The sequence below is a fragment of the Enhydra lutris genome, unplaced genomic scaffold, assembly GCF_002288905.1.
Source record: "Enhydra lutris kenyoni isolate GAN:26980312 unplaced genomic scaffold, ASM228890v2 scaffoldscaffold1, whole genome shotgun sequence".
Lineage (NCBI taxonomy): Eukaryota > Metazoa > Chordata > Mammalia > Carnivora > Mustelidae > Enhydra > Enhydra lutris.
In genome coordinates this window covers 20,875-46,435 of record NW_019154085.1, presented here as the reverse complement: position 1 = coordinate 46,435, position 25,561 = coordinate 20,875, and the positions used below count along the sequence as shown (strand labels likewise).

The following is a 25,561-nucleotide window of genomic DNA, read 5'->3' as shown; positions in this document are numbered from 1 at the left end:
TTTATTTTGGGCACCCGGGTGGCTCAGTGGGTTACGTGTCTACCTTCCACTCTGGTCACGATCTGGGGTCCTGGGATTGAGCCCTGCATCGGGATCCCTGCTTTGCATGGAGTCTTCCTCTCCCTCTGCCCCTCCTGTCTGCTCATCTCTTTCTCATTCTAGAATAAATAAATAAAATCGTTAAAAATAAATAAATGTTTTATTTTGTACATTTCTCCCATATACCTAGAAAGAAAAGCATTAAATATCATAATGAAAAGTTGCTATTAAGTACATTACCTTAATTCTCAAAGGGTTGATCTCCGTGTCTGACGTGCAGTTCGTGGACCCATCAGCTCCGTACTGAAGCATGTGTAACAATGAGCTATGGTTATGTGTGTAAGGCCACTGAAGATTCAGCACTGCCTTGCTGAATGAACTTGGACCGTTGTTTCTGAGCTAATGGGGAAAAGAAAATGTAAGTACTTTGAGCAAAAATCTATTCCATAATCCTCCCCCTATACCAGCTTTAGCAAAAGATCTGAATAGCAGCAGGGGTTCCATAGTCACTCTGACATTCCAACATGATCATTATGAGGCAAAGGAGATCAACTCAGCATTTGTCTCTACTATACAGCAGTATATGCCGGGATGAAAATATATAACAAGAGGAAAGTATGAAAAAGTTTTCAAAGGAAAGATGGTATAGAATATTTTCTTTCTGTAGGAAGAAAATTTGGATGATCTGCTATAGGCACTTTCAATTTTTAGTTAGAACTGCAAAAAATCCATATGAAAATATTCAACAATGACCTATTGCTTTTATTCAAGTGAAGTAACTGGTTTTAGACAATTTGTATAAAGTGCATTCTTTAACCACTTGAAGCTATTTGTCTTAAAAAAAGGAACTTCTGAATAGGGAAAAAATTCAAAGAAAGTTCAGATACATCCTTAAACAATGCAGTTTACATAATCATTAAACACGCTTTTTTTTTTAAGATTTTATTTATTTATTGGACAGACAGAGATCACAAGTAAGCAGAGAGGCAGGCAGAGAGATGGGGGGAAGCAGGCTCCCCGCTGAGCAGAGAGCCCAATGCGGGGCTCGATCCCAGGACCCTGAGATCATGACCTGAGTCAAAGGGAGAGGCTTAGCCCACTGAGCCACCCAGGTGCCCCTGAAAAGACTTGTCTTTTTAAGTAGGCTATCTGTTCTTCTCTTTAAAGGCTCCCTACCATGTATCAGTTAAAGCTAACAACTGCAGACCTCATAGATGTGCTGAACAAGTGGCCTGGCATCTTCTTCGGTCTCAGGGTTCTCCTTATGCTCCCAGTCTGGAGCTGGAAGAAAGATATGATCAGGACTTGAAACTCTAAATGATGACCAAAGAAAACTTACCATGATTACAAAACGATACGGTCAGTTCATTTTCAAAAGTACCCTGTATCCAGATGAATCTAATCAGAACTAATTAAAAATATACATATTTAAAAGAAAAAGAGCTGTATGTGTATGTGAACAAGCACACACACCCGCACACAAACTGCTCGTTGCTGAATCTCACGTAACGGGTGAATTGGTAAATGAAGTTGCATCAAAGTTCAACACTTATTTTGTGCCTGGTGTTGCCACATCTGGTTTATTTCTGGAGGATACCAACAAGTATTTGGGGCTTTGGAATAGACCTAGGACCTTACTTCTACAGAAGCTCTAGCTCCGGTAAAACTACTAGGAAATTTGGGAGGATCCTTCCCACAAGAAGCTACTGAGCCTCATAGTTGCTTTTAAAAAGTAATTGCATTTTCACGTCGTCACAAATGGCAAGATTTCATTTCTTTTGATGGCTGCATAGTATTCCATTGTATATATATACCACATCTTCTTTATCCATTCATTTGTTGATGGACATCTAGGTTCTTTCCATAGAGGGTATCATGCTTAGCGAACTAAGTCAATCAGAGAAAGACAACTATCATATGATCTCCCTGATATGAGGAAGTGGAGATGCAACATGGGGGGTTAAGGGGGTAGGAGAAGAATAAATGAAACAAGATGGGATTGGGAGGGAGACAAACCATAAGTGACTCGAAGTCTCACAAAATAAACTGAGGGTTCCTGGGGGGAGGGGGGTTAGGAAAGGGGGGTGGGGTTATGGACATTGGGGAGGGTATGTGCTGGGGTGAGTGCTGTGAAGTGTGTAAACCTGGAGATTCACAGACCTGTACCCCTGGGGATAAAAATATATTATATGTTTATAAAAAATAAAAATAAAAAATAAATTAAAAAAAGTAATCACATTTTAAAGTAGTTTAAATCTCACAAGAATGAGACACTCAACTCAGTAATCATACTGACCTTCTTATCTCAACAGTGGCTAAGACTGCGAGGTCAGCTCTGTAAGAAACAACTGGGCTTACCTTGTCAAAGAGATTGAAGCTGAAAAAGAAAAAATACATATTTAGGCCTGAACTAAGCATGATCATCATCAAAGACATACAGAGGCAAATGCAGTGAAACAAATGAACAAATTAAAAGCAACAAAGAAAGGAAAAACTAACTTAAAATTATTTTCATTGGCATTTAATTCCAAGATGACCAAATTTTACTTCTTTTATTTTTGTTTTACAAGCTCAAAACTCAAAATAAATTATTCTTAGGATAGAAATATTGATTTTCAAAATGGCATAATAAAAAATGAAAACCATATCTTCTACAAAGATGTTCATCACAGTTTGAAAAAAAAAAGTTAGAGGCAGGGGTGCCTGGATGGCTTAAGTGTCCAACTCTCGATTTTGGCTCAGGTCACGACCTCAGGGTCAGGAGAGGGAGACCGAGTTTGTTCCGCACAGTCTGCCGGACAGTCTTTCTCTCCCTCTGCCACTCTCTCTCTCTCAGAATCAATAACATCTTAAAAAAAATTGGAGGCAAATTAAATGTCCACCCATAAGGAAAATGGTTAAACATACAGAGATGTGTTCAAGTAAAAAAATATCTTATTCTGTAAAAGAAATTGATATGATATGATATATAACAAAATGTTCACAAGGGTATCTATGGGTGATTATTATTTTCTTTCTATATGTTTCTAAATTTTCTATATTTTTAGTATTTATGACATTAATATATTTATACAAAATAATGAATACTATTTTATTTTTATAAACAGTAATCAGCCTTGGAAACATTGTAAGTGAAATTTTAAAAATAAAATTAAAAAATAATAAAATAATAATAAAAATTATATAGTCAAGTACTGAAATTTCAGCCTATTCTATTCCATAACATTTAGAACATATTACACAATATGTTTATGACAAGTAACATTTTCTTAATCGTTATTACAAACTGAAAAATGTTGTTTCCATACCTTTGGATCTGTAAATCGAATTTCACAGAAGTATCCATCTCTGATTGCTGGTGCACACTGAAACAAAGACCAGCTAGGAGCTGAAGAGGGAGGAAGAGATAGCAATATTAATTAAAACAATGTCTAATCAGTGAAATTTAAATTCCAATGTCCAAATATAAAAGGAATTATTCCGAAATGGGGTTTTTCTGAGCTTACAATAAAACTGAAAACACTCTAACAGAGATAATTAAATCTGATCTTCTATAGAATCTCTTTTATTTAAGATACATGGGCCAATGATAAAGGAGCCTACTTAACAATTATTAACGTAATTTTATCTACTCATAATAATACCTAATATTAACTTTATAAAAATGCAAAAGTGAGTATCTGTTGATTCAGTGAAAGTACAGCAATTCTGCACACTGATTTGGTGACAGGAAATTAACAACTGAACTTGTGTTAATGGATCAGGAAAGAAGAATGAATGGGTTTAAAAGGTGAGAGAATGGGGCTTACACAAGGGTTGAGAGGTAGGGCTAGAGCCAGAACTTCTCTATGCCTATCACAACTCCACTAACAATTATCACCCGAATTCCTGCACGGGAACATTGTTCTTAAAGAAAATAACTGGGGGCGCCTGGGTGGCTCTGTCCTTAAGCATCTGCCTTTAGCTCAGGTCACGATCCCAGAGTCCTGGGATCAAGTTCCCAGTAGGGATCCCTGCTCATCAGGGAGCCTGCTTCTCCCTCTCCCACTCTCCCTGCTTGTGTTCCCTTTCTCGCTGTCTCTCTCTCTGTGTCAAATAAATAAATAAAATCATTAAAAAAAAAAAAAAAAGAACTGAGCTAACAAGGTAAGAGAAAGCAGGCTTCTTGGGGATCATTTATGATACACAAAAATGAAACTTCTGGGGTGTACTTCATCAAACTACCTCTCACTTTATAAAGCCTGAAGCGGGCCACTTGAAATAACTTGAAATTATCTACACTGGGTGAACTGTGAGTGAGAAGGCTAGAGATAATGAGAACATAGAAAACTATGTTCACTTGTTAGTGAAACATTGTTAAATACATGTGGAAAAGTTCAACTCCGGGTACTTTGTTCAGGTCCTCCTTCCTAAGAGACCACGCATTTAGAAATAATAATGACTTTTAATGGAAATTATACCTGAAGGAATTGGAACTTTTGTTGGAATATATTTGACATATAACATTGGGTAAATTTAAGTTATAAAACATGTTGATTTGATACATTTATAAATTATAATATGATTGCCATTGTAGCTATAGTTAGCATCTCTATCATGTCACATAATTATCATTTCTATTTTATGGTTGGAATAAAGATCTAATCTCTTAGAAAAAGATTTTTTAAAGATTTTTATTTACTTATTTATCTGAGAGGGAGAGAGAACGGCGTGGAGGCAGAGGGAGCAGGATAAGCAGATCCCACGAGTAGTGTGGAACCTAATGCAGGGCTCGGTCTCATGACCCTGAGATCACTACCTGAGCCAAAACCAACAGTCAGACACTTACCTGACTGAGCCATCCAGGTGCCACCGCAAGGTTGATGATCACGTATATTCACTGTGCTGTTCATTATATCTCTAAGGCTTATTCACTGTTAGTTGCCAAGTCTGTGCCTTTGAATAATATCTAACAGGAAAGATAAACAGATCTTCAAGTTACCAAAGTCTTTGTACTATAATTAAATTTTATAGAAAAAGTAGCAAGAAAAAAAGTAGGATAAAATATACTCCCATTTTTCCTTGATACTAAGAGTTCTCCAGCTATATGTTGTTCACTTTTTAGAGCACTTCAGAAGCAGACCCACTGAGTGCATTTTCTCAAATTCTTGGGCTCCTTTCTCCACCTCAAGGGGAGCCTGATCCAACTAAGATGCTCTTTGATTCTGTTTGGGATGACGATACAGTTTCAAATTCATGAGACAACTCTATCACACTTAGTAACGGCAGTCTTGATATCTGTCAGAAGAGCTTTAAGGGTTCATTAAAGCATTAGGTGAAAATATCAGAGTTACAATTTTAGTCCTTAGTTTAACCCATGTTCTCAATCCATTTAGCAAAATGAAGGCAGTGTAAATTCTGCTTATTGAATGCAGTGTAATAGCACAATCCATTATTATATTATCTTAGTCATAATCAAACAAACTCTGCTAGTCATTACATTCTAAATCAAAACCAACTTAAAGAGACATTCTGAAGCATTTATTTTAAAAATTTCTATGGAAAAACCCACAGAAAAATTTGCTTTTTTCTTTAAAAGAAAAAAAAATGTATTTAGTTAAAATATGTTAATTGAGTTCCAGCCTTCATTGGGTTTCCAAGATCACATACCTAACCTGGCGGGTTTGGTCTTTTGTCTTAAATACATAGGAAAGTCTTGCAAATGCCTTTGACAGCCAAAAAAAAAAAAAAAAAAAAAAAGCAGAGGGGAGGATTGAAATGAAAATAAATTAATGACCCCCAAAAAACACACTAAAATTCCTAGACAACATCACGCAGTTGGATAGCTAAGTTTCTTATTTTAAAAAAATATCCAGCCATTTGAGTAAATGGTGGGGTGGGTATGGGAGAAGCTAGAATTGTGTCCAACTGCAACATATGAATGTAAAGTTGTTTCTGAAAGATCCCTAGAGGACCTTATTACCCCTAACAAATTATTTGATGGATGGGCTAAGACACTTTATCTACCTGACCTTGTTTCAGGAACTTAGCTAGCAATTCTAAAAATGTCCTATCAATGCATTATGAAAAGTATCAGGCTTGAAAGGAATTATATAAGACAGGCACTCTACTACCTAGCAATTTAGCCTTAAGTAGAATGGCTAAGCTTGTACTACACTAAATAGAGGGGTAACTCATTAATCTTAATGAGATCTATGAGTGCATTTCGATTTTTAAAGAGGCAGTTTGCTTACTTCACTATTGCGGACAACCCCGATGAAATCAGCTTGCGGAGGGATGGAAATGATGAGCTCAGCTTCATAGGCACCTTCTCCTTGATTCTGAGCCTTGACAATCTTGGCTCAGAATACTGGGGATTGTCATCCCCAATACAGATCTTCTTTTGATTACTACAAGTTAATACAAATCTAGACAATGGAAAGAAAAAACTGCAGGGGAGAGCATGGTTGTTCAAAGAAACAAAAGAGGGACGCCTGGGTGGCTCAGTTGGTTAAGCAGCTGCCTTCGGCTCAGGTCATGATCCCAGCGTCCTGGGATCGAGTCCCACATCAGGCTCCTTGCTCATCGGGGAGCCCGCTTCTCCCTCTGCCTCTGCCTGCCATTCTGTCTGCCTGTGCTTACTCTCTCTCCCTCTCTCTCTCTCTGACAAATAAATAAATAAAATCTTTAAAAAAAAAAAAAGAAACAAAAGAAATATATAGCACTGACATGTTCAACAGAGTCTGGCGATATTTTAAGCCTATTTCACAGCTCAACAGAAAACTGGAAATAGCACACTAAGTGCAAATCCAGTGCTTCTCTCAGGAAAAAAAGAATTAATGCTACTAATACATCACTACCAGTCATATCTGTTGCTGAAGTAATTTTGTATCTCTTTGTAGGTACTTATTAATTCCCTGAATTTTTTTTCTAAAAGCTGAATTAATCACTGTCACGATTCTCAAAATATTCTTTAAAATTCATATATCATAAAATATTAATCAGATTCCGGTAGCTTACTGGGTATCTATAATGAAATATATCTTTAAGAGGTATTACTTTGTAACACTACTCATCCTGCATGGAAATAGATTTGCCAACCTAGGCAAGTAGTGAAAACAGTGCTTATTTCTTTAAAGTTCAATACTGATAGTTTTACTATTACGGAAAATTATGAATTATCCTCCTTTATAACTAGTTCACATTAAAATATACTATTGCTTTGAACAGAAAAGTGTCTTCTTCCATGTAAATTTCTTGTTATACTGTTTATTGTTTCGAGCAAAACTTACCTATCTACAGAAACTTCCAGTTTGGGTTTGCAGACATTGTCTTTACCACAGTCAAGCAGAATATGGGCCTAGAAAAAAAGCATTTTATTGTTTCTACATGAAAAAATACCAAGGTAGGACACATATGCAGTGTAAATCAATATAAGTCAATGTATATGTAGGTGTATGTGAATATACATAAACACACATATATTTATATACACTCATCAACTTGTTTGCATACCTGGAAGTAAAAAGTATCATGGCTGCTTTTTTTAAAAGACGTATTTATTTTAGGGACAGAGAGAGCACGCCCAGGCATGTGCACATGTGGGAGTGAGGGGAGGGGCAGAGGGAGAGACAGAGAAAGAATCCTCAAGCACACTTCCCACTGAGCACAGAGCCCAACACAGGGCTCGATCCCAGGACTCTGAGATCATGACTTGAGCTGAAATCAAGAGGCAGATGCTCAAATGACTGAGCCGCCCAGGAGCCCCATGGCCTCTTATTTTTAAATAGGTCAGTGTAGCTAGTCAAGAATGAAAAGGAAGAAAAACAATCACAGCATATAATAAAATTAGCTGGAACATTTTAGTTCTATCTCAAATTAGGTTGTTATGATTCTGGAATGAAGTGTCATATAAAAGAGAAAGTACAGTCAAGAAATGAAGATTTAAAAAAGAAGAAGAAGAAAAGAAATGAGGGATCAGCATGAACCTGCTGCTGCTAGCTAAGTTGCGTTATCTTGGGAGAAACAAATTCCCTTTTAGAATTTCTTGTTGCGGACTATGCCTCTGCCAACATCATGGAAAATGGCCTCAGAGTGTAAAAGAATAAGGAGCTATGGGCACGTGGAAGCAATTCCAACAGGCACACCAAAGGGAATGGAAACTGGACAAAATGAGTCCAGCATATGCATGGCCATTTGGAAGGAGATGAAGGAAAAGGGACTAGAAGCACTGAAGTTTACCAATCCACGACGGGTGAAATAAGCAAAAACCCTGAATTTTCTCCCTTTAGATCTGGAGGCTAGATCAATATGGAAAATGCAAAAAAGAGAAACAGTGGGAAGTAGCAGAAGAGGTGGGCAAAATGTGAAAGAAGGAATCTAAAAATTTTTAAAAGAAGAAAGAAGAAAAAGAGGAAGCCATTCTTGGTCTATTAATATTCAAAAAGCTTCAAGCCCAGGGACAGACCAAAAAAAAAAAAAAAAAAAAAAAAGAGGGAGTGAGAGAAAATGATTTAAAGGGGGAAAGTAATGAAAGGTTTCCTCTTCCAAGTCACAAGGGATATGCAGCTACACAGAATAAAATTACACAATACAGATCTTAGCTGTCAATTTCACTGGAATGAAATAATATATGTGAATTAATTAAATGACATAGATGTAAGAGGTTGCATATGTGTACACATATATTATTTTTATAATTAAAATGTAAATCAAAGAAAACATACACATAAAACTTGTTTAGCAAAAACAGTAAAATAGTATGTAAATAGACTGGCACTTTGTTCTCCTTGAACTATTTTACTACTTAGCATCTATGAAATGTGACCCTGTCTTTCTCTGCATATTCTGCATGTTCTCTGCAAATTCTGAGTGGCTTCAAATATCTGTGACCTGAAAATTCAGATTCTTTCCCCTGGCTTCTTTGACTAGAAACACAACATTTAAAAAGCAACCCCACATGATAATTAAAAAGATGAAGTATAAAACTTAAAAAAAATAAAGTATAAAATTAGTGATAAGTGGAGATAGTGTAATACTGTCAACAAACGTTGGCTGGAGTGAACTTATTAAGAATGGGTTGTAAACCTGTCGCATCAGCAGCTGTTCTGTAATCTAGCTGATATTCCATAAAAACAGTAATTGGAGTGAGTTTGTCTCTAAATTTGGATTCATCCTAGAAACAGAAAAGCTTCTAATTAATGATAACATCAATCTATGACATCAAACTATCTAGAGAAATCTGTAAGTATAAACCCAAAGCCAGCCATATTCAACCCTGATCCAATTCTACCAGAATTCTGAAAAACTACACTTGTATAAGAATAACAGTATCCAAAAAGATTTATTATTCAGTGGGAACCCTTAAGTTTTGTTTATAATAGAATACTTGATTAATATAAAAATATATGAGGCATGTTAATAAAACAGGCACACCACAATGAAAAAAACTAGAATATTACCAATAATGTTTAAGGTATCCATGTGTTCCCTTATCTTTTTTTTTTTTTCAGAAGTTACCACCATCCTAAACTTTAAGTACACCCTTCCTGTTTTCAGTATTTCACTATATTTTATATTTGTCCTTAAATAATATATTTTTCAGTTTGCTTTTCCTTTTTCTAGGTTACTTCAAACAGAGGTCATATGTATTCTTCTGTGGTTTGCTTTCTGTTCAACAGCCTTGTTAAGATTCATCCATGCTGTTGGAAATAGCTGAGGTTAATTTTCACTGTTGAATAGTTTCTCATCATATATTAAACCCATAATATATTTATTCATTCTCCTGTCAAAGGTTATTTGGATTGTTTTGGGCTTTTTATTTGTTTTTGCTATTACAAAAAAAAAAAGAACAAAAACTAAAACAGAAACAAGAACAAAAAACAATTCTACATAGTGGCAAGTAGATTTCTGAGCTTTAGAAAATCACTCCATATTATTATTATAATATTATTTCAAGGGCAGGCATTCAGCACTCTTAATAGTATAGATTGCTCTAGGCAGTATAGACATTTTAACAATGATTATTCTTCTGATCCAAGAGCATGGAATGGTCTTCCATATTTTTGTGTCTTCTTTGATTTCTTTCATCACTGTTCTGTAGTTCCTCGAGTACAGATCCTTTACCTCTTTGGTTAGGTTTATTCCCAGGTATCTTATGGTTCTTGGTGCTATAGTAAATGGAATCGATTCTCTAATTTCCTTTTCATATTTTCATTGTTAGTGTATAAGAAAGCCACTGATTTCTGTACATTGACTTTGTATCCTGCCACGTTGCTGAATTGCTGTATGAGTTCTAGTATTTTGGGGGTGGAATCTTTTGGGTTTTCCATATAAAGAATCATGTCATCTGCCAAGAGAGAGAGTTTGACTTCTTCCTTGCCAATTTGGATACCTTTTATTTCTCTTTGTTGTCTGACTGCTGTTGCTAGGACTTCTAATACTATGTTGAACAAGAGTGGTGAGAGTGGTCATCCTTGTCGTGTTCCTGATCTTAACAGGAAGGCTGCAAGCTTTTTCCCATTGAGGATGATATTTGCTGTGGGTCTTTCATAGATAGATTTTATAAAGTTGAGGAATGTTCCCTCTATCTCTATACTTTGAAATGTTTTAATCAGGAACGGATGCTGGATTTTGTCAAATGCTTTTTCTGCATCAATTGAGAGGACCATGTGGTTCTTTTCTCTTCTCTTATTGATTTGTTCTATCACATTGATTGATTTGCGAATGTTGAACCACCCTTGTAACCCAGGGATGAATCCCACCTGGTCATGGTGGATAATCTTTTTAATGTGCTGTTGGATCCTGTTTGCTAGGATCTTGTTTGAGAATCTCAGCATCCATATTCCTCAGGGATATTGGTCTGAAACTCTCCTTTTTGGTGTGGTCATTGCCCATTTTGGAGATCAGGGTAATGCTGGCTTCATAAAAAGAGTCTGGAAGTTTTCCTTCTGCTTCAATTTTTTGAAACAGCTTCAGGAGAATAGGTGTTATTTCTTCTTTGAAAGTTTGGTAGAATTCCCCAGGGAATCCAACAGGTCCTGGGCTCTTGTTTTTTGGGAGGTTTTTGATCACTGCTTCAAACTCGTTACTAGATATCAGCCTATTCAGGTTGTCAATTTCTTCCTGGTTCAATTTTGGGAGTTTATAGTTTTCCAGGAATGCATCCATTTCATCTAGGTTGCTTAGCTTATTGGCATATAACTGTTGATAATAACTTCTGATGATTGTTTCTACTTCCTTGGTGTTAGTTGTGATCTCTCCCTTTTCATTCATAATTTTATGAATTTGGGCTTTCTCTCTTTTCTTTTGGATTAGTGTGGCGAATGGTTTATTGATCTTATTGATTCTTTCAAAAAACCAGCTTCTAGTTTCATTGATACGTTCTACTGTATCTCTGGTTTCTACCTCATTGATCTCTACTCTAATCTTGATTATTTCCCTTCTTAGGTGTGGAGTTGGGTTAGGGTTTGATTTGTTGTTGATTCTCCAGTTCTTTAAGGTGTAGAGACAGCTGGTATATTCTGGATTTTTCAATTTTTTTGAGGGAGGCTTGGATGGCTATGTATTTCCCCCTTAGGACCACCTTTGCTGTATCCCATAGGTTTTGGGCTGAAGTGTCTTCATTCTCATTGGTTTCCATGAATTGTTTATGTTCTTCTTTGATCTCCTGGTTGATCCAAGCATTCTTAAGCAAGGTGGTCTTTAGCTTCCAGGTGTTTGAGTTCCTTCCAAACTTTTCCTTGTGATTGAGCTCTAGTTTCAAAGCATTTTGATCTGAGAATATGCAGGGAATAATCTCAGTCTTTTGGTATCAATTGAGTCCTGATTTGTGACCTAGTATGTGGTCTATTCTGGAGAAGGTTCCATGTGCACTTGAGAAGAATGAGTATTCTGTTGTTTTAGGGTGGAATATTCTGTATATATCTATGAGGTCCATCTGGTCCAATGTGTCATTCAATGCTCTTGTTTCTTTATTGATTTTCTGCTTCGATGATCTGTCTATTTCTGAGGGAGGCGTGTTAAGATCTCCTACTATTAATGCATTCATATCAATATGACTCTTTATCTTGATTAATAGTTTTCTTATGTAATTGGCTGCTCCCATATTGGGGGCATAGATATTTACAATTGTTAGATCATCTTGGTGGATAGTCCCTTTAAGAATTATGTAGTGTCCTTCTGTATCTCTGACTACAGTCTTTAGTTTAAAATCTAATTTATCTGATATGAGAATCGCTACCCTGGCCTTCCTTTGAGGCCCATTGGCATGAAAGATGCTTCTCCATCCCTTCACTTTCAGTCTGGGCATATCTTTAGGTTCAAAATGGGTCTCTTGTAGACAACATATGGATGGTCCTGTCATTTTATCCAATCTGCAACCCTGTGTCATTTTATGGGCACATTTAGGCCATTCACATTGAGTGTGATTTTTTGTTTTTATTGACATCGTGTTACCTTTGAAGTCCTTCTTTCTGTAGATTGTCTCTATATTTTTGCTCAATGCTATTCTTAGGATTTTTCCTCTTTTATAGAACCCCCCCTTAATATTTCTTGCAGTGTTGGCTTGGTGGTTGCATACTCCTTTAAGCCTTGCCGGTCTTGGAAACTCTTTATCTCTCCATCCATTTTGAATGTCAGTCTTGCTGGATAAAGTATTCTTGGCTGCATGTTCTTCTCATTTAGTGCCCTGAATATATCTTGCCAGCCCTTTCTGGCTTGCCAGGTCTCTGTGGACAGGTCTGATGTTATTCTGATGGGCTTTCCTCTGTATGTAAGGAGCCTCTTTTTCCTAGCGGCTTTCAAGAGATTGTATCTACAATTATGATTTCTCAATTTTACTATCAGGTGCCTTGATGTTTTTTTGGTATCTATAATCTTGGGGGGAGACCGTTCTGCCTCTAGTACATGAATGCTGGTTCCATTAATGAGATTGGGAAAATTTTCACGGAGAACTTGTTCCACTATATCTTCTAGACTTCTTTCTTCTCCCCTTCAGGGATTCCAATAATTCTGACGTTGGAACGTTTCATGGCATCATTTATTTCCCTGATTCTGTTTTTGTGGCTTCTAAGCTGTTCGTTCCAAGCTTCCTCCTGATCCTTTCTCTCTATCTGTTTGTCCTCCAGATCACTAATTCTGTCTTCTGTCTCAGTTATCTATCCTAGCTTTTAGAGAATTTAGATTAGATTGGAACTCATTGAGAGCATTGTGAACATCATCCCTGGTGGCTTTCAGTTCTGCCATAATCAATTCCGTTTGGTTATCCATGGCTTTCTCCAGTCTAGCTATTGCCTGGATAATTGTTAGGAAAGAATTCTCTTTCCGACATATTGTCTATATTGATAGCCGTTAGCTCTGTTGCAGAAGGGCCATCCTCTGTATTTTTCTTCTGTTGGGCATTCCTTCTCCTAGTCATTTTGGTGAGAGATGGCTGAACGGATGTAGCTGGATGTATCAATTATGGTGCAGTCAAGGGGCACCCTGGAACGCTTCTGAGCAATCAGGATTCCCCACCCAAACGAGAGAAAAAAGAAAAGAAAAAGAAAAAAAAAAGAGAGAGAGAGAGAGAGAGAGAGAGAGAGAGAGACAGGAAAAAAAGGGAAGATAAAAGAGAAGTTTCAGCCCAAATGGGGCCCAAGGTAAGATTTATGAAGTATACAAACAAAAACAGACAAAAAGACTGATAAAAGTATATGACAAGAGAAATATATATATATATATATATATACACACACATATATGTGTATATATATATATATATATATATATATATAAGCAAAAAAAGGAAGAACCTCATCAAAAAGAACCCCAAGTATAAGATTTATATACTCTCAGGACAAACACAAAAACACAGAAACAGTGGTGGAATAAAAAGATGGGAGGGTGGTTATAAATTCTCAGTGTGGGCGAGGAAGGTTATTTTGATTCTTCCTGGATATATCTTGATATCTGTTAAAGGACTCAACTTTCCTAAGAAAAAGGGGGATTAAAAATTGATTTACCTATAGGGGTAGCATTGATTGGGGAAAGGGAGTTACCTTGAAATTTTACTCTACATGAATATTATAAAATAAAAATAAAAAAGGAATAAACTAGACTAAACTAAACTAAAATTTTTTAAAAAATTAAAAAAAATAGAAAAGCAAAAGAAAAACATAGGTGTATGTATCAAAAAGTTCAGGTTAGAAGGTTATTATGGAATTTGATGTACTGGACATCTCACTGTGATGGTAAATAGGTTAAAAAATTATCTATATTTAAAAAAATGAACCAGAATAATGGGAAAGAGTTAAGAATGAAAGTTGTATCTATGAAGTAGTGGTGGTTGTTCTCTTGTCTTTTTTTTTTTTTTCCTTTCCTGGTTGGTTTTCTGGGGGAGGGGCCTGCCACGTGGGTTTTCAGTCAATGATGTTCCCTGAGTTAAGTCCTCCTGCCCGCCTCAAGGGGGTGGGCTCTGAGGAAACCAGTTTTTTCAGGCTTTTGTTCTCTGGAGGTTTTTATGTTTGTTCACCTTTTTTTTTTCCTTGCCTTGACCGCTTTTGATGGTTTTTGTAGCTTTAGAGGAAAGCAAACTGCACCTGACCTCCCTCTGAGAGAGAAGCCTCAGTCTGTTCCCCTGTGGGTGCTGCAGAGCCCATATAAATCCCCACTTGGCCTCCGGCAGAGCAGGTTCCGAGTCGCGGTCCCTGGGGATGCAGGATCTTCCGTTTGTACCCAAAACCACGGCAGCGGCGGCTGTCTGGGCAGCTCCAGACCGCCAGAGAGGTTCCAAGCAGCGATCGCAGGCTGAGATTTTCCTGCTGGCCCGGGCTGGGAGTGCCTGGTCTTTCCGGGTCTAAGAGCGCCAGGCTTGCGGCACCTCTCTCAGGAGAGGGTGTGGAGCGCGCGAGTAAGAGAGCAGACCTTTAAAACCACTTTCCAAGCTTCTGTAAATGTTGAACTTCAGGTCACCTTGGATGAGAATGCAGGGTTACTTTGCTTCCAGTTCCGGCCCACCCACCCACGCCGCTCTCCTTGTGTTTCTCAAACACACCTAGCTCCTTCACTTCCTTCAGGTCTCCACTGAAAAGTCATCCTCCAGCGATGCCTTGCTTGGCTCCTATATGTGGATTTTCATGCACAAACACATATCCAAGAGATTCAGTCCTCGTTCCTTGCTTTATTGTTACTTCTCAGCACTGTCACTAACATAATGACAAATCTTGGCAATAATCACTTAGTTCTCCTACCTTGCTCTGTGGACCACATAAACCGCTTTTTGTAAAGGAAGAGTCAGGTAGACATTTGCCATGTGAGTTAAATTTCGTGGCCCAGACTTCTTCCACTATTTCTAAAGCACCCTTACTCCTGAGGTGGCTGGTGGCTCCAAGACATAAAATAGCAACTCTTCTGTAGGTCATCTATTTATAAACGACACCCATTTCCCCTAGAGTTCATTTATTGTTTAACTTTCTGAAGTCCATATTTGCCATTCCATGGGCTACATTGTTCACAATGTCCATAAGTAAATATGTATTCTATCTGAACTAACTTAAAAGTCAACAAGGTAATTATGTTGCAATGTTAAGTGTCTTTAAGCACAGAAGGTCAAAGACAGAACAATAACAGCTATTTGTGCTAACTATTCAAATATCTTAAAATATTTTCTGAGTGCTATAGATGTAGAATCATTATATAATTTTTCCATAGAACACTTACTAAGTTTCGTCAGAAGTGCTCCTTTGCCATCTGCCTTTAAGTGAGGAAGTTCCTCAAGTGAGGAATTCAACACTAAAACTGTAGGAAATTAAAAAAATATATACAAATCCTATAATCCAGTTTACACATATTTTTGAATATCACTCCCAAATACCACATTTCTAATACACAGTATATATATAGTGAAGTCTTTTATATCTTTCCTCATGTCTTAATATTATTCCTGAAACATGAAACTACACAGAATAACTGAAGTCACGCTTCAGTAATTTAAGCACATTTACTTCATGGTACCTTGAGGGGAAAAGAAGGGAAAAAAAACTAAGAAAAAGAAATGAATCTCCTAACTTTCTCTCACATTTAGAGAACATATTGATAAACCTCACTGAGGGAAATGACTGACCAGACTTAAAATAACATCTCATTTACTAAAAACCCCACCAAAACTTCCTTTAATTAGAAAGCTCCTATAGAACAGTGTTTTTCATGATTTACTAATGGGTCATGAATAGGTTTATTAATGGGTCATGGAATTAGTTTAAAAGGATGGGTTAGCCACCATCTTAAAAAAATAAATCAAATAAATGAAATTGAAGGGTAAGATTTCATGGAACGTTTGTTTTAATTGCATACATGTCTTTGGTGGATTATGATGCAAAATATATTTCATACTATGTGCCATAATCAAAAACATGAAAGCTACTGCTTAGTGTATTCAAAGCCTTTGGATTATTTGCATAATTTAAAATATATTATTAGCAACTTCACAGGGGCATGCAGAGTAAGTGAAGGGCAGAAGGACAGTTAAAAAAAAGTCCAAAATCTGAAAACTTCACTGCTAATCAATATAAATTAAGAAAAAATGTTACAAAATTTTTAATGCAATCTAATGAAAGAAATATAATTTTGAAAAATGTTTTTAATAAGTGTAATAATTCAAAAACAAAATCAGAAAAAATACTTTTATATTAGCTCTTCTGAAGTAAAATTTTCCCAGCTTCCAATCATTCTACTCTGCATTTGTCAGAAGTTCTCTGACTTTTCTGTGTAACCAAGGAACATAAAGAACAATGTCCTCCAAAGTAGGGTACTCATGGTAATTTTAGTAGTAAATGGGTCAAGATTTTTCTTAATTTAATACTTATTTTTACATGTATGAGAAAGGTACTCGTGTTTTCTATCTTATTTTAAAATGTTTTTAAGTAATACATGTATCAATTTAAAGAAAAAAAAAACTTTAGGGATGCCTGGGTAGCTTAGTCAATTAAGTGTCCAACCCTTGATCTCAGCTCAAGTCTTGATATCAGGGTCATGAGTATAAGCTCCATGTTGCACTCCATGCAGGGCACAGAGGCTACTTAAAAAACAAACAAACAAACAAACAAAAAAAACCCCACTAAAATTATAAATACAGGTAGAATGAAAATATAGCAAAAATCATATAATGTAGCAAAAAATAGCATACGAATAAGGGATACTTGAGAAACACTGGACTAGAGAAGAATTCAGACATTAAACTTACCAAAATATTATAGTTTTCTTTAGAAGCTAGTAAGGGAACAAGTAGAATAACAAGTACATTATACTAGTAATATATTACTTATAATATAGATTTAATCTATATAATATTTTCATACAACTATTTGCAGATTTTAAATATGGAAAAGATCATATCTTTTGAAAATTAAAATGTTCATGGGCCTGTTTAAAAATATATATAAATGAGTTCTGCAATCTTATTAGCTTTTTCTCCTTTTTGAATATATTGACTGAGCATGCATCATTTATTTAAAATGAAGTTCATATAGTTTGTAGCATATTTATAAAGCCTCTACATATCTCCTTTGGAACGATATTCCCATAATTCAATCTATGAAAAGAGAGTATACTCACAAAAAATACTTTAGCAATATTTTAGCTCCCCCACTCATTTTCAATTGTTTTCACAATGACTACACCGATAATCACAATAATAACTATTATGAAACTAATGCTAACCAGGAAACTTTGAGATCTGTCTCAGGCAGTGGCAGGTTTTATTGTCTTGATTTAAAATGCTAGGGTAAACTTCAAGGCCAGCATTTACAGTTATAACTGGTCTGGCCCTGGTTAAAAAAAAAAAAGAAAGAAAAAAGAAGTTATTTGAAATGTTAGACTGACCTAAGCATTTTAGGTTTACATTCACAGTATATATAAGTGCAATGTTCATTAAAACATTGTTTATAATAGCAAAAAGAATAAAAACAACCTAAACACAGAACAACAAACTATTCCAGTTTGCCAGGGACAGTGCTGATTTTAGCACTGAGAGTCCCTCTGTTCCAGGCAAAGAGGGACAACTGGCCAACCTATCTGAACTGGGTCCACCACAGCAGAATGGTTAAAACGTCATGGGGCAGCTAGCTAATGCAGCGCAATGCAGTAGAGGAAATGAGTGACATAAATCCAGCTGTGTGGATATGAGATGAGCTCTAAGATATATCCAAGATATAATTTTTGTATGAGAGAGAAAAAAAACCCCATAATATACAAAAGATGCATGCATACACACACACACACACACACAATTTGTTAATGCACAGAACATTTCTGGTAGGGTGTACTTATAAACTAGTAACTGACATGAGATGGAGTTTGTTGTTTTGTTTATACCCTTTCTGTACTAAGTGAGCTTTTACTAAATGTGTTATTAATTCTTTGATAACAATTTTAAAAGCTGAAATCATAAAGTAAGTAGTGTTCCAAAGTTCAGATGCACAGACTTAAACCCTGCATAAAAATCGGGTAGGCTCAGGTCAGCATGCCAACCTCAATCATGATAAATCCTGGAATCTATATGAATACACGGGCGGTGCCAAGTTAGCCAACATAAATTCCATTATGCAGAACTAATGTTCGTTATCCTGGCATATAAACACATCCCATGGACCTGTGAACACCTTAATCTACTTGGGATGCCACATGGTAGCCTAAAGCATGGGGAAAGATTAAATACAGAGAATAACCGGGAATGTGGATGAAGCTGAGAAATACAGGCTTTGTGGATTTATGGGTATTGCTCTAATAATAAAAATACTGATTTGGGGAGCCATTACATACTGCCCTTGTGGTCACAGAATGCTGTAGCATAACATCAAGTTAATTTCTTGCCTCATTAGAAGAAAATGTAAACTCATATAAATTTTAAAGAGATTCAAAATGCAGAAGAATATTTCTTAATACAATTTAAAGAACAAAGAGAGAAAAATCTAAATGCTTTCCTAAATCAAAAAAATCTGCACTTTTCTCTACTTTGGGATTTCCTTATATAAATGTCACTTGCCTGCAACAACATGTGACTAAAAAGAATGAACAAATTTTATCATTGCTTCAAGAAAATTAAGCTGAAATTCAAACACTGGACTTAACTATAAAACTGTCAAATAGAGCTTCGGGAACATGGCGGAGGAAGAGCAAAGAAAAAAGATCCCGTTGGTTCCACAAAATCTCCTGAAAAAGAGGAAGGCTTATCAGGCCTTCCTGGCGGCAGCAACGTGACAGGGTGCGCCTCAGACGACTAGAAGTGAAACCTCGTGGCCTGGAAGTGCCAGATAAACATTCCTTGGCCTTTGTTGTACGCATCCAAAGGATTAATGGGGTGAGTTCAGTGGTGCAGAGAACCATTGCAAGGCTTCGCCTGAAGAAGATTTTCAGTGGTGTCTTTTTCAGAGTAACCCCCCAGGCCATAAAAACGCTTCGTGTAGTGGAACCTTATGTGGCCTGGGGATTTCCAAATCTGAAGTCTGTCCGGGAACTCATCTTGAAACGTGGCCAAGCCAAGGTCAAGAATAAAACCATCCCTTTGACAGATAATACAGTGATTGAGGAGCACCTGGGGAAGTATGGTGTTATTTGCCTGGAAGACCTCATTCATGGAATTGCCTTTCCGGGGAAGAACTTCCAGGAGATCTCTGCATTCTTACGTCCTTTCCATCTCTCAGTGGCCCGTCACACTACCAAGAATAGAGTGGGCTTCCTGAAGGAGGTGGGCTTACCTGGCTATCGAGGTGAGCGCATCAATCAGCTCATTTGACAGTTGAATTAAACCCAGCATACCTGAAAACACAGCACATCGGTGGCGCGTGCTTTGTCTCTTAGAATTGTTACCAGTATCTTCGAAGAAGATTATTTTCTGTTAAATCTTGAGAAACTAGAGGAAGAGTCAGGGAAAAAATGATGATGATCTGGCAGGCATTTGTCATCACAGCCCAGTTCCAAGGGAAAGTTCCAGTGTGTTTTCCACGTTGCCTGCCCCCACCACCTCTGACGTCAGCGAAAGACTCCTGCCACGGAAGGGGAAGTTCTGCTGTGTCACATCTTCTATCCTGGGGTTTAAAGTTGCTGAACGAATACCCAGGCATGAATACAAGACAGCAGTGGACCAACCTCAGGGACGTACTTGAACCTGGGGGTTTCTAGGGCCTTGTTTTGGAAGGAACTTGAAATATAACTACAAAGAAGAGCATAAAAACAGTGCTCAGTTGTCTCTGCTGTGAGTCCCTGTTCTCGCTTTTGAGTGACAGCTTTGCAAGGTCTCAGACTTGGATGGCCCTGAGGTGTATCTGGTGGCTTCCTTAGCCTAGCCCGTGATTGACTTAATCCTTTTCTTTAGCTCAGATTCTTAACTTATTCTTGGGTCTGTGAGAAGGGAAAGACCCTTGTTCCAGGAAAATACATATATTCAAATTTTCAAAAAAAAAAACCTGTCAAATAATTCAGAATATTCCCATATTACAGGATATGGAAACATGCTCACCTGTATAATACAGCTCTATCTACACCAAGAGCTCCTACAATTAAGTCTTAAAAGAGAGTAGAAAAACATGTAAATAACAAATTTTTTATTCACATACCATTCTAAAAAAATTTCAGTGTATAGAATAAAGATTTAGACATAGTTTCAAAACTATTCTTCATTAAGTAGTTGTCAGATAATCAGATAATATCTAAAAGGTGAAAACATATCAAAGCTCTAAATAGGCTATTATCAAATGACAAGAACTTATCATAAAACTAATCTTTCATCTGGGTAGACGAGTATCTTTCTAATGGATACTTCAACAATAAGGAAATGCATATCACCCAAATACGTGTACTCCTCAGAGGAAAAAGTTTTATAGATTTTACAATTTCATTATAAAATTCATTATAAAAATAAATTTCATTATAAATTTTTTCTCTGTGTCAAAACCAAAACAAAAAAAGCACATTACATATATGTAGAATACTTAGAATAATAGCAGATAGCATTCGAATTAACAAGAATAAAATGCGTTAAATTTTAAATGCAGATAGCAACAACTGGTTCATGACTACAAAAAAATGAAATAAGAGCCCTATCTCATCGTATACAGAAGGCAAATCTGGGGAAACCCTTTCTAATAATAAAAAAAAAATACATGAGAAACCATAAAGACTGGTAGATTGGGTTACATAAAAAATAAGAACTTTTTTTATGCGCAAAAAACAAATGTGACAAACTGAAAAATATATGCATGTTAAGGAGTTAGAATCTTCAATATTGAAGGCACTGCCACAAATTAAGACAAACAAAAACATCACAATAGAAACAAAGCAAAAGAAAAAGTAAAAAGAAATTCATGGAAGTAAATATATATACAAATAAATAAAAATGCTTACCCTCCCTAATAATTAAAAATAATAAAGTAGAACAAAGTAACATTTTCCACCTATCATATAGTTTAAAGTTATTTTAAAAGAAATAACAGTGGGGCTCCTGGGTCGCTCAGTCCTTAGGTGTCTCCTTTGGCTCAGGTTATGATCCCAGGGTCCTGGGATGGAGCCCCGCATCCGGCTTCCTGCTCAGGGGGAAGCCTGCTTCTCCCCCCACTCCCCACCACTGCTTATGTTCCCTCTCTTGCTGTGTCTCTTTCTGTCAAATAAATAAATAAAATCTTTAAAAAAAAAAGAAACAGATGACCCTCAGTATAGGAACAAATGTGGGGAAATGATCACTCACTCTGGTGAGTGCTTAAAAAATATTGTAAAACCTTCTTTTGGAGGGAAGGGGATTGTAATTTGACAATATGTTTCAATAGACTTTTTAAAAAGTGCATATCTTTGACACAGCAATTCTAGATTTTTGTCCTAAGGAAGTAATGCCCTGGAATTACATGCAAGGATATAAATGCCCGAACATAAAGTTAAATAAGATATGACGCTGACATTTGACAGAATGGGAAACATAAAATTCATGTTTAGTAGAATGATTAATAATACAGGGAAACATTCCTGATTGTAAGTGAATAAAATATGCTACTAACAGTAACCTAAGGCATACTTCAATTTTGTTAAAAAATTGTATGAATGCATTGGAAAAAATGATTGAAAGATATGCTTTGCTGTATTTTCTAAAAGTTCTAGAACAAATATATTGCATTAATAACCAAAAAATGTCCTGAAATAACACTAACATGTAAAAATCAATTTCTTACCCTATTTCTAAAAGCACGTCAACACACCTGTATATTGGGCTCATAGGAACTGTTTCAACAATAAAGGTCACCTATTTTTCTGCATTATTATTTCATTTAAAGAATGGACCCATTATGATCCAGATCCATTATAATACTCCAAAGTATGTAAGAGCTAGTAAAAGGCCTCCCTTCCTGCTCAGATTCACACCAACAGGCAAATCACTTTTTTCAGTCTCTTTTCTCATTCATAAAATGATATAATAAAGAGATGAGCTAGCTTATATTCCTCACCAGCCCTCCTGGGAGAATTAGAGATAATGTATTTTTTAAAAATCAATGATTAGTCAAGTCCATAAAAATGCTAAACCATTAAAAACAAACAAACAAACAAACAAACAAACAGACTTTTAAAAAGTCAGAATGAACATTCAGCTTTTCTTTCTAGCTTCTACAACATTTTTCTCTGACATTTCATTTACAAACTTCAGGACAACAACAGATGAAACTTAGAGTATGTATTTCATATTAGAATCTCCCAGGACCTAGAGCTGTCTTTGCTTCATTCCCCTTCAGTGATGAGAACAGTGCCTTCAGTATAACAGGGGTATGAACAATACTTGAAGTATTTTTTTAAAATATTATTTATTTATTTATTCTAAAGGCAGAGATCACAAGTAGGCAGAGAGAGAGAGAGAGAGAGAGAGAGAGAGAGGAGGAAGCAAGCTTTCCACTGAGCAGAGAGCCCGATGTGGGGCTCGATCCCAGGACCCTGAGATCATGACTTGAGCTGAAGGCAGAGGCTTAACCCACTGAGCCACCCAGGCACCCCTACTTGAAGTATTTAATGGAAATGACTCATAACATAAATCAGGAGAGCAGTAACTAAAACTATTTCTATTAGGACTGAAAAACCTAAGAAACTCTATGTATTTCTAGGAAAGCACCTGGATACCCATTTCTGTCTATATCCATGGCTCCTTTCATGGAATAGCCAAAGCTTGGTGGCATGCTCCGGGCAGCCCACTTCCCTTCAAGAGTTTGAGACGGTGCTGCATTCAAGCCTGTTAATCTTCTATTGAAAATATAAACAATTCCTTTTTAATCTTCACCCCCATATGGTGTAGCAATCGCAATATCTGTAGGGGAAAGCGGGGGGGATTTGGAGAGAAGGAAGAAGAAGGAGAAGGGGGAGGAGAAGGAAGGAAGATGGAGAGGGAGGGCAAGGATGGAGAGAAGAAGTCTTGGTACTTATTATTTACACAGTGAAGATCTTAATACAGATTGCTTCTGCTGTCCAAACATACCACCACTTGCTTTTAGGTAAGACCTACATTAGTACCTGTTTTGCTAGTTAAGAATCCTGAAGAGGATTCACTTTTACAAAGAAAAGCCAAAATAGCCTTCAGGGTTTGTTTTGTAATGAGCCCCTCTGGAGGTTTTGTGCACCCTGAGAGCAATGGTGGCACCCTAAGCGCTTTCCTGGGAAATTGCACCCAGCATCTCAGCATCAAACCACCATAGCACAGAACCATGTGAACATCTGTCCTTCATCTCAACTCTTTTTGCATCCATTAGCAAGACGTGTTCTAAGGGATCACAAAAGCCTGAGAGAGTTTGATTTTTGGGTCTGGGAAATTTTCTGGGCCTGGAAAAGTTTCCATATAAATTAATGATAGTTGCTTCTTCACTTTACACCACTTCTGTTTATTAACTTTTTTAAAAAGAATTTTATTTATGTATTTGAGAGAGAGAGCACACATGAGCAAGGCAGAGGGAGAGAGAGAAGGTGAAGGAGACTTCCGCTGAGCAGGGAGCCATAATCAGCACCCAATCCCATGACCCTGGGGTCATAACCTGAGCCACAAACAGACACCTAACCAACTGAGCCACCCAGGCACCCCTCTGCTGGTAGAAGTTCTTTTAGGAAGGCTCTACACTTCTGGACAGTGGGGAGAAACCTGTATTTACACAACCCATTTATCACAATAAATACAGATTCAAAGTTCTGTAACATATTCTTTACTCAAAAGCAACAACCTAATTTAAGAAGATTCAAGCAAAACTGTGTGGAAATGACATTAACTTGGAGTCAGATATTCTGGGTCTGAACTTAGATAAATCACTTAACTTTTCTGGACCTCAAAATACCTCATCTTTAAAATGGAAAGAAGGGGACATGTCGGAATGCTCATCTCAGGTTCATTCCAGCTCTCAAAATTCTAGTTAATTTAGATGTACATGGTTTTTGTTTTTTGAAGCAGAATTCAGTCTGGCTTGGAAATTTGAAAATTATGACTTCATCTCAATCTTGTTCAACTTCTATTAAGATAACAGAAACAAATTAGAAGCTTGAAATTCTCACTAAAAGCAAAACAAAACAAAACAAATGGTCACTCTGACCTTTTCTAACTCTAAAATATATTATAAACATGTCCACTTCCCTGTCTCTGCTGGTACCATCCTGGACAAGCCATTCTCATCCCTTCTCTGGATCCCTAAAGTAACCTACTGGCTCCCACTTCTGTTCTTGCCCCTAAAATCCACTCTCTTCAAAGCTGTTAAAGGTTAATGTCATGTCACCTCCCCTCTGAAAATCCTTCAGTTATTTCCCAAAGCCCTTAAACACAACCCGATTTGTCCGTTCATTCCACCACCGCTCCCCACCTCCCCACCCCCCAGCTCTACCCCTCACTCACACTTTCTATCAATCCTGGCCTTTTCCTCTGTCCCTTAAACACGTCAAGCTAGTTCCCATCTTTGGATTTATACTTCTGCTCCCTCTGCCTTAAGATCTCTTGCTCCAAGGCTTTTCAAGCTTTGCTCCTTTTGTTTATCCACATCACAGATGAAATGTCATCTTAACAGAAAGGTTTTTTCCCTGACAACGAACCCGTGCACTCCCTCCTCTCACACTGTCTCGGCACTATCACACTAACCTGCTTTTTCTTGTTGCTTGTTTTAACCCATAGCCTTTATTGTTTGAATTTCCCCGTTATGTGTTTATCTTATGGTTCCTCCACAAAACACAGCCTTCGTAAGAGCAAGGATGTGTCCCACTTGCCTGTGACAGCCCCTAGGTGACAGCCATTCCAAACTGCCTTAAGTACACCTTAACATACGCAAACAGCTTTCAGCCTTCTCGATGCGTCCTCTGACACACCAGACACCTGGATCTCTCATCTTTTAAGTAAGACCATGATGCCCAGGAACATGTCAAATGCTGCGATGACTGCATTCTAATGTTGACTTGTTTACATAAAAGTTGCCCCTAGTGATGCTAAATTCCTTAAGGGCATGAATGAGCTCTGATTTATCCTCTCATTTTTAGCCCTTAGAACAGTGCACCGCCTGCAGTAAACACCAACTAA

The 25,561-nt window shown here is 37.0% G+C and overlaps 2 pseudogenes; one reads left to right on the top strand and one right to left on the bottom strand.

Annotated features, from left to right (window-relative positions):
- The window catches only part of LOC111143585, a 59,213-nt pseudogene that overhangs the window by 30,114 nt on the left and 3,538 nt on the right, over nucleotides 1–25,561 (bottom strand).
- LOC111144163 lies at nucleotides 19,150–19,801 on the top strand (annotated as a pseudogene).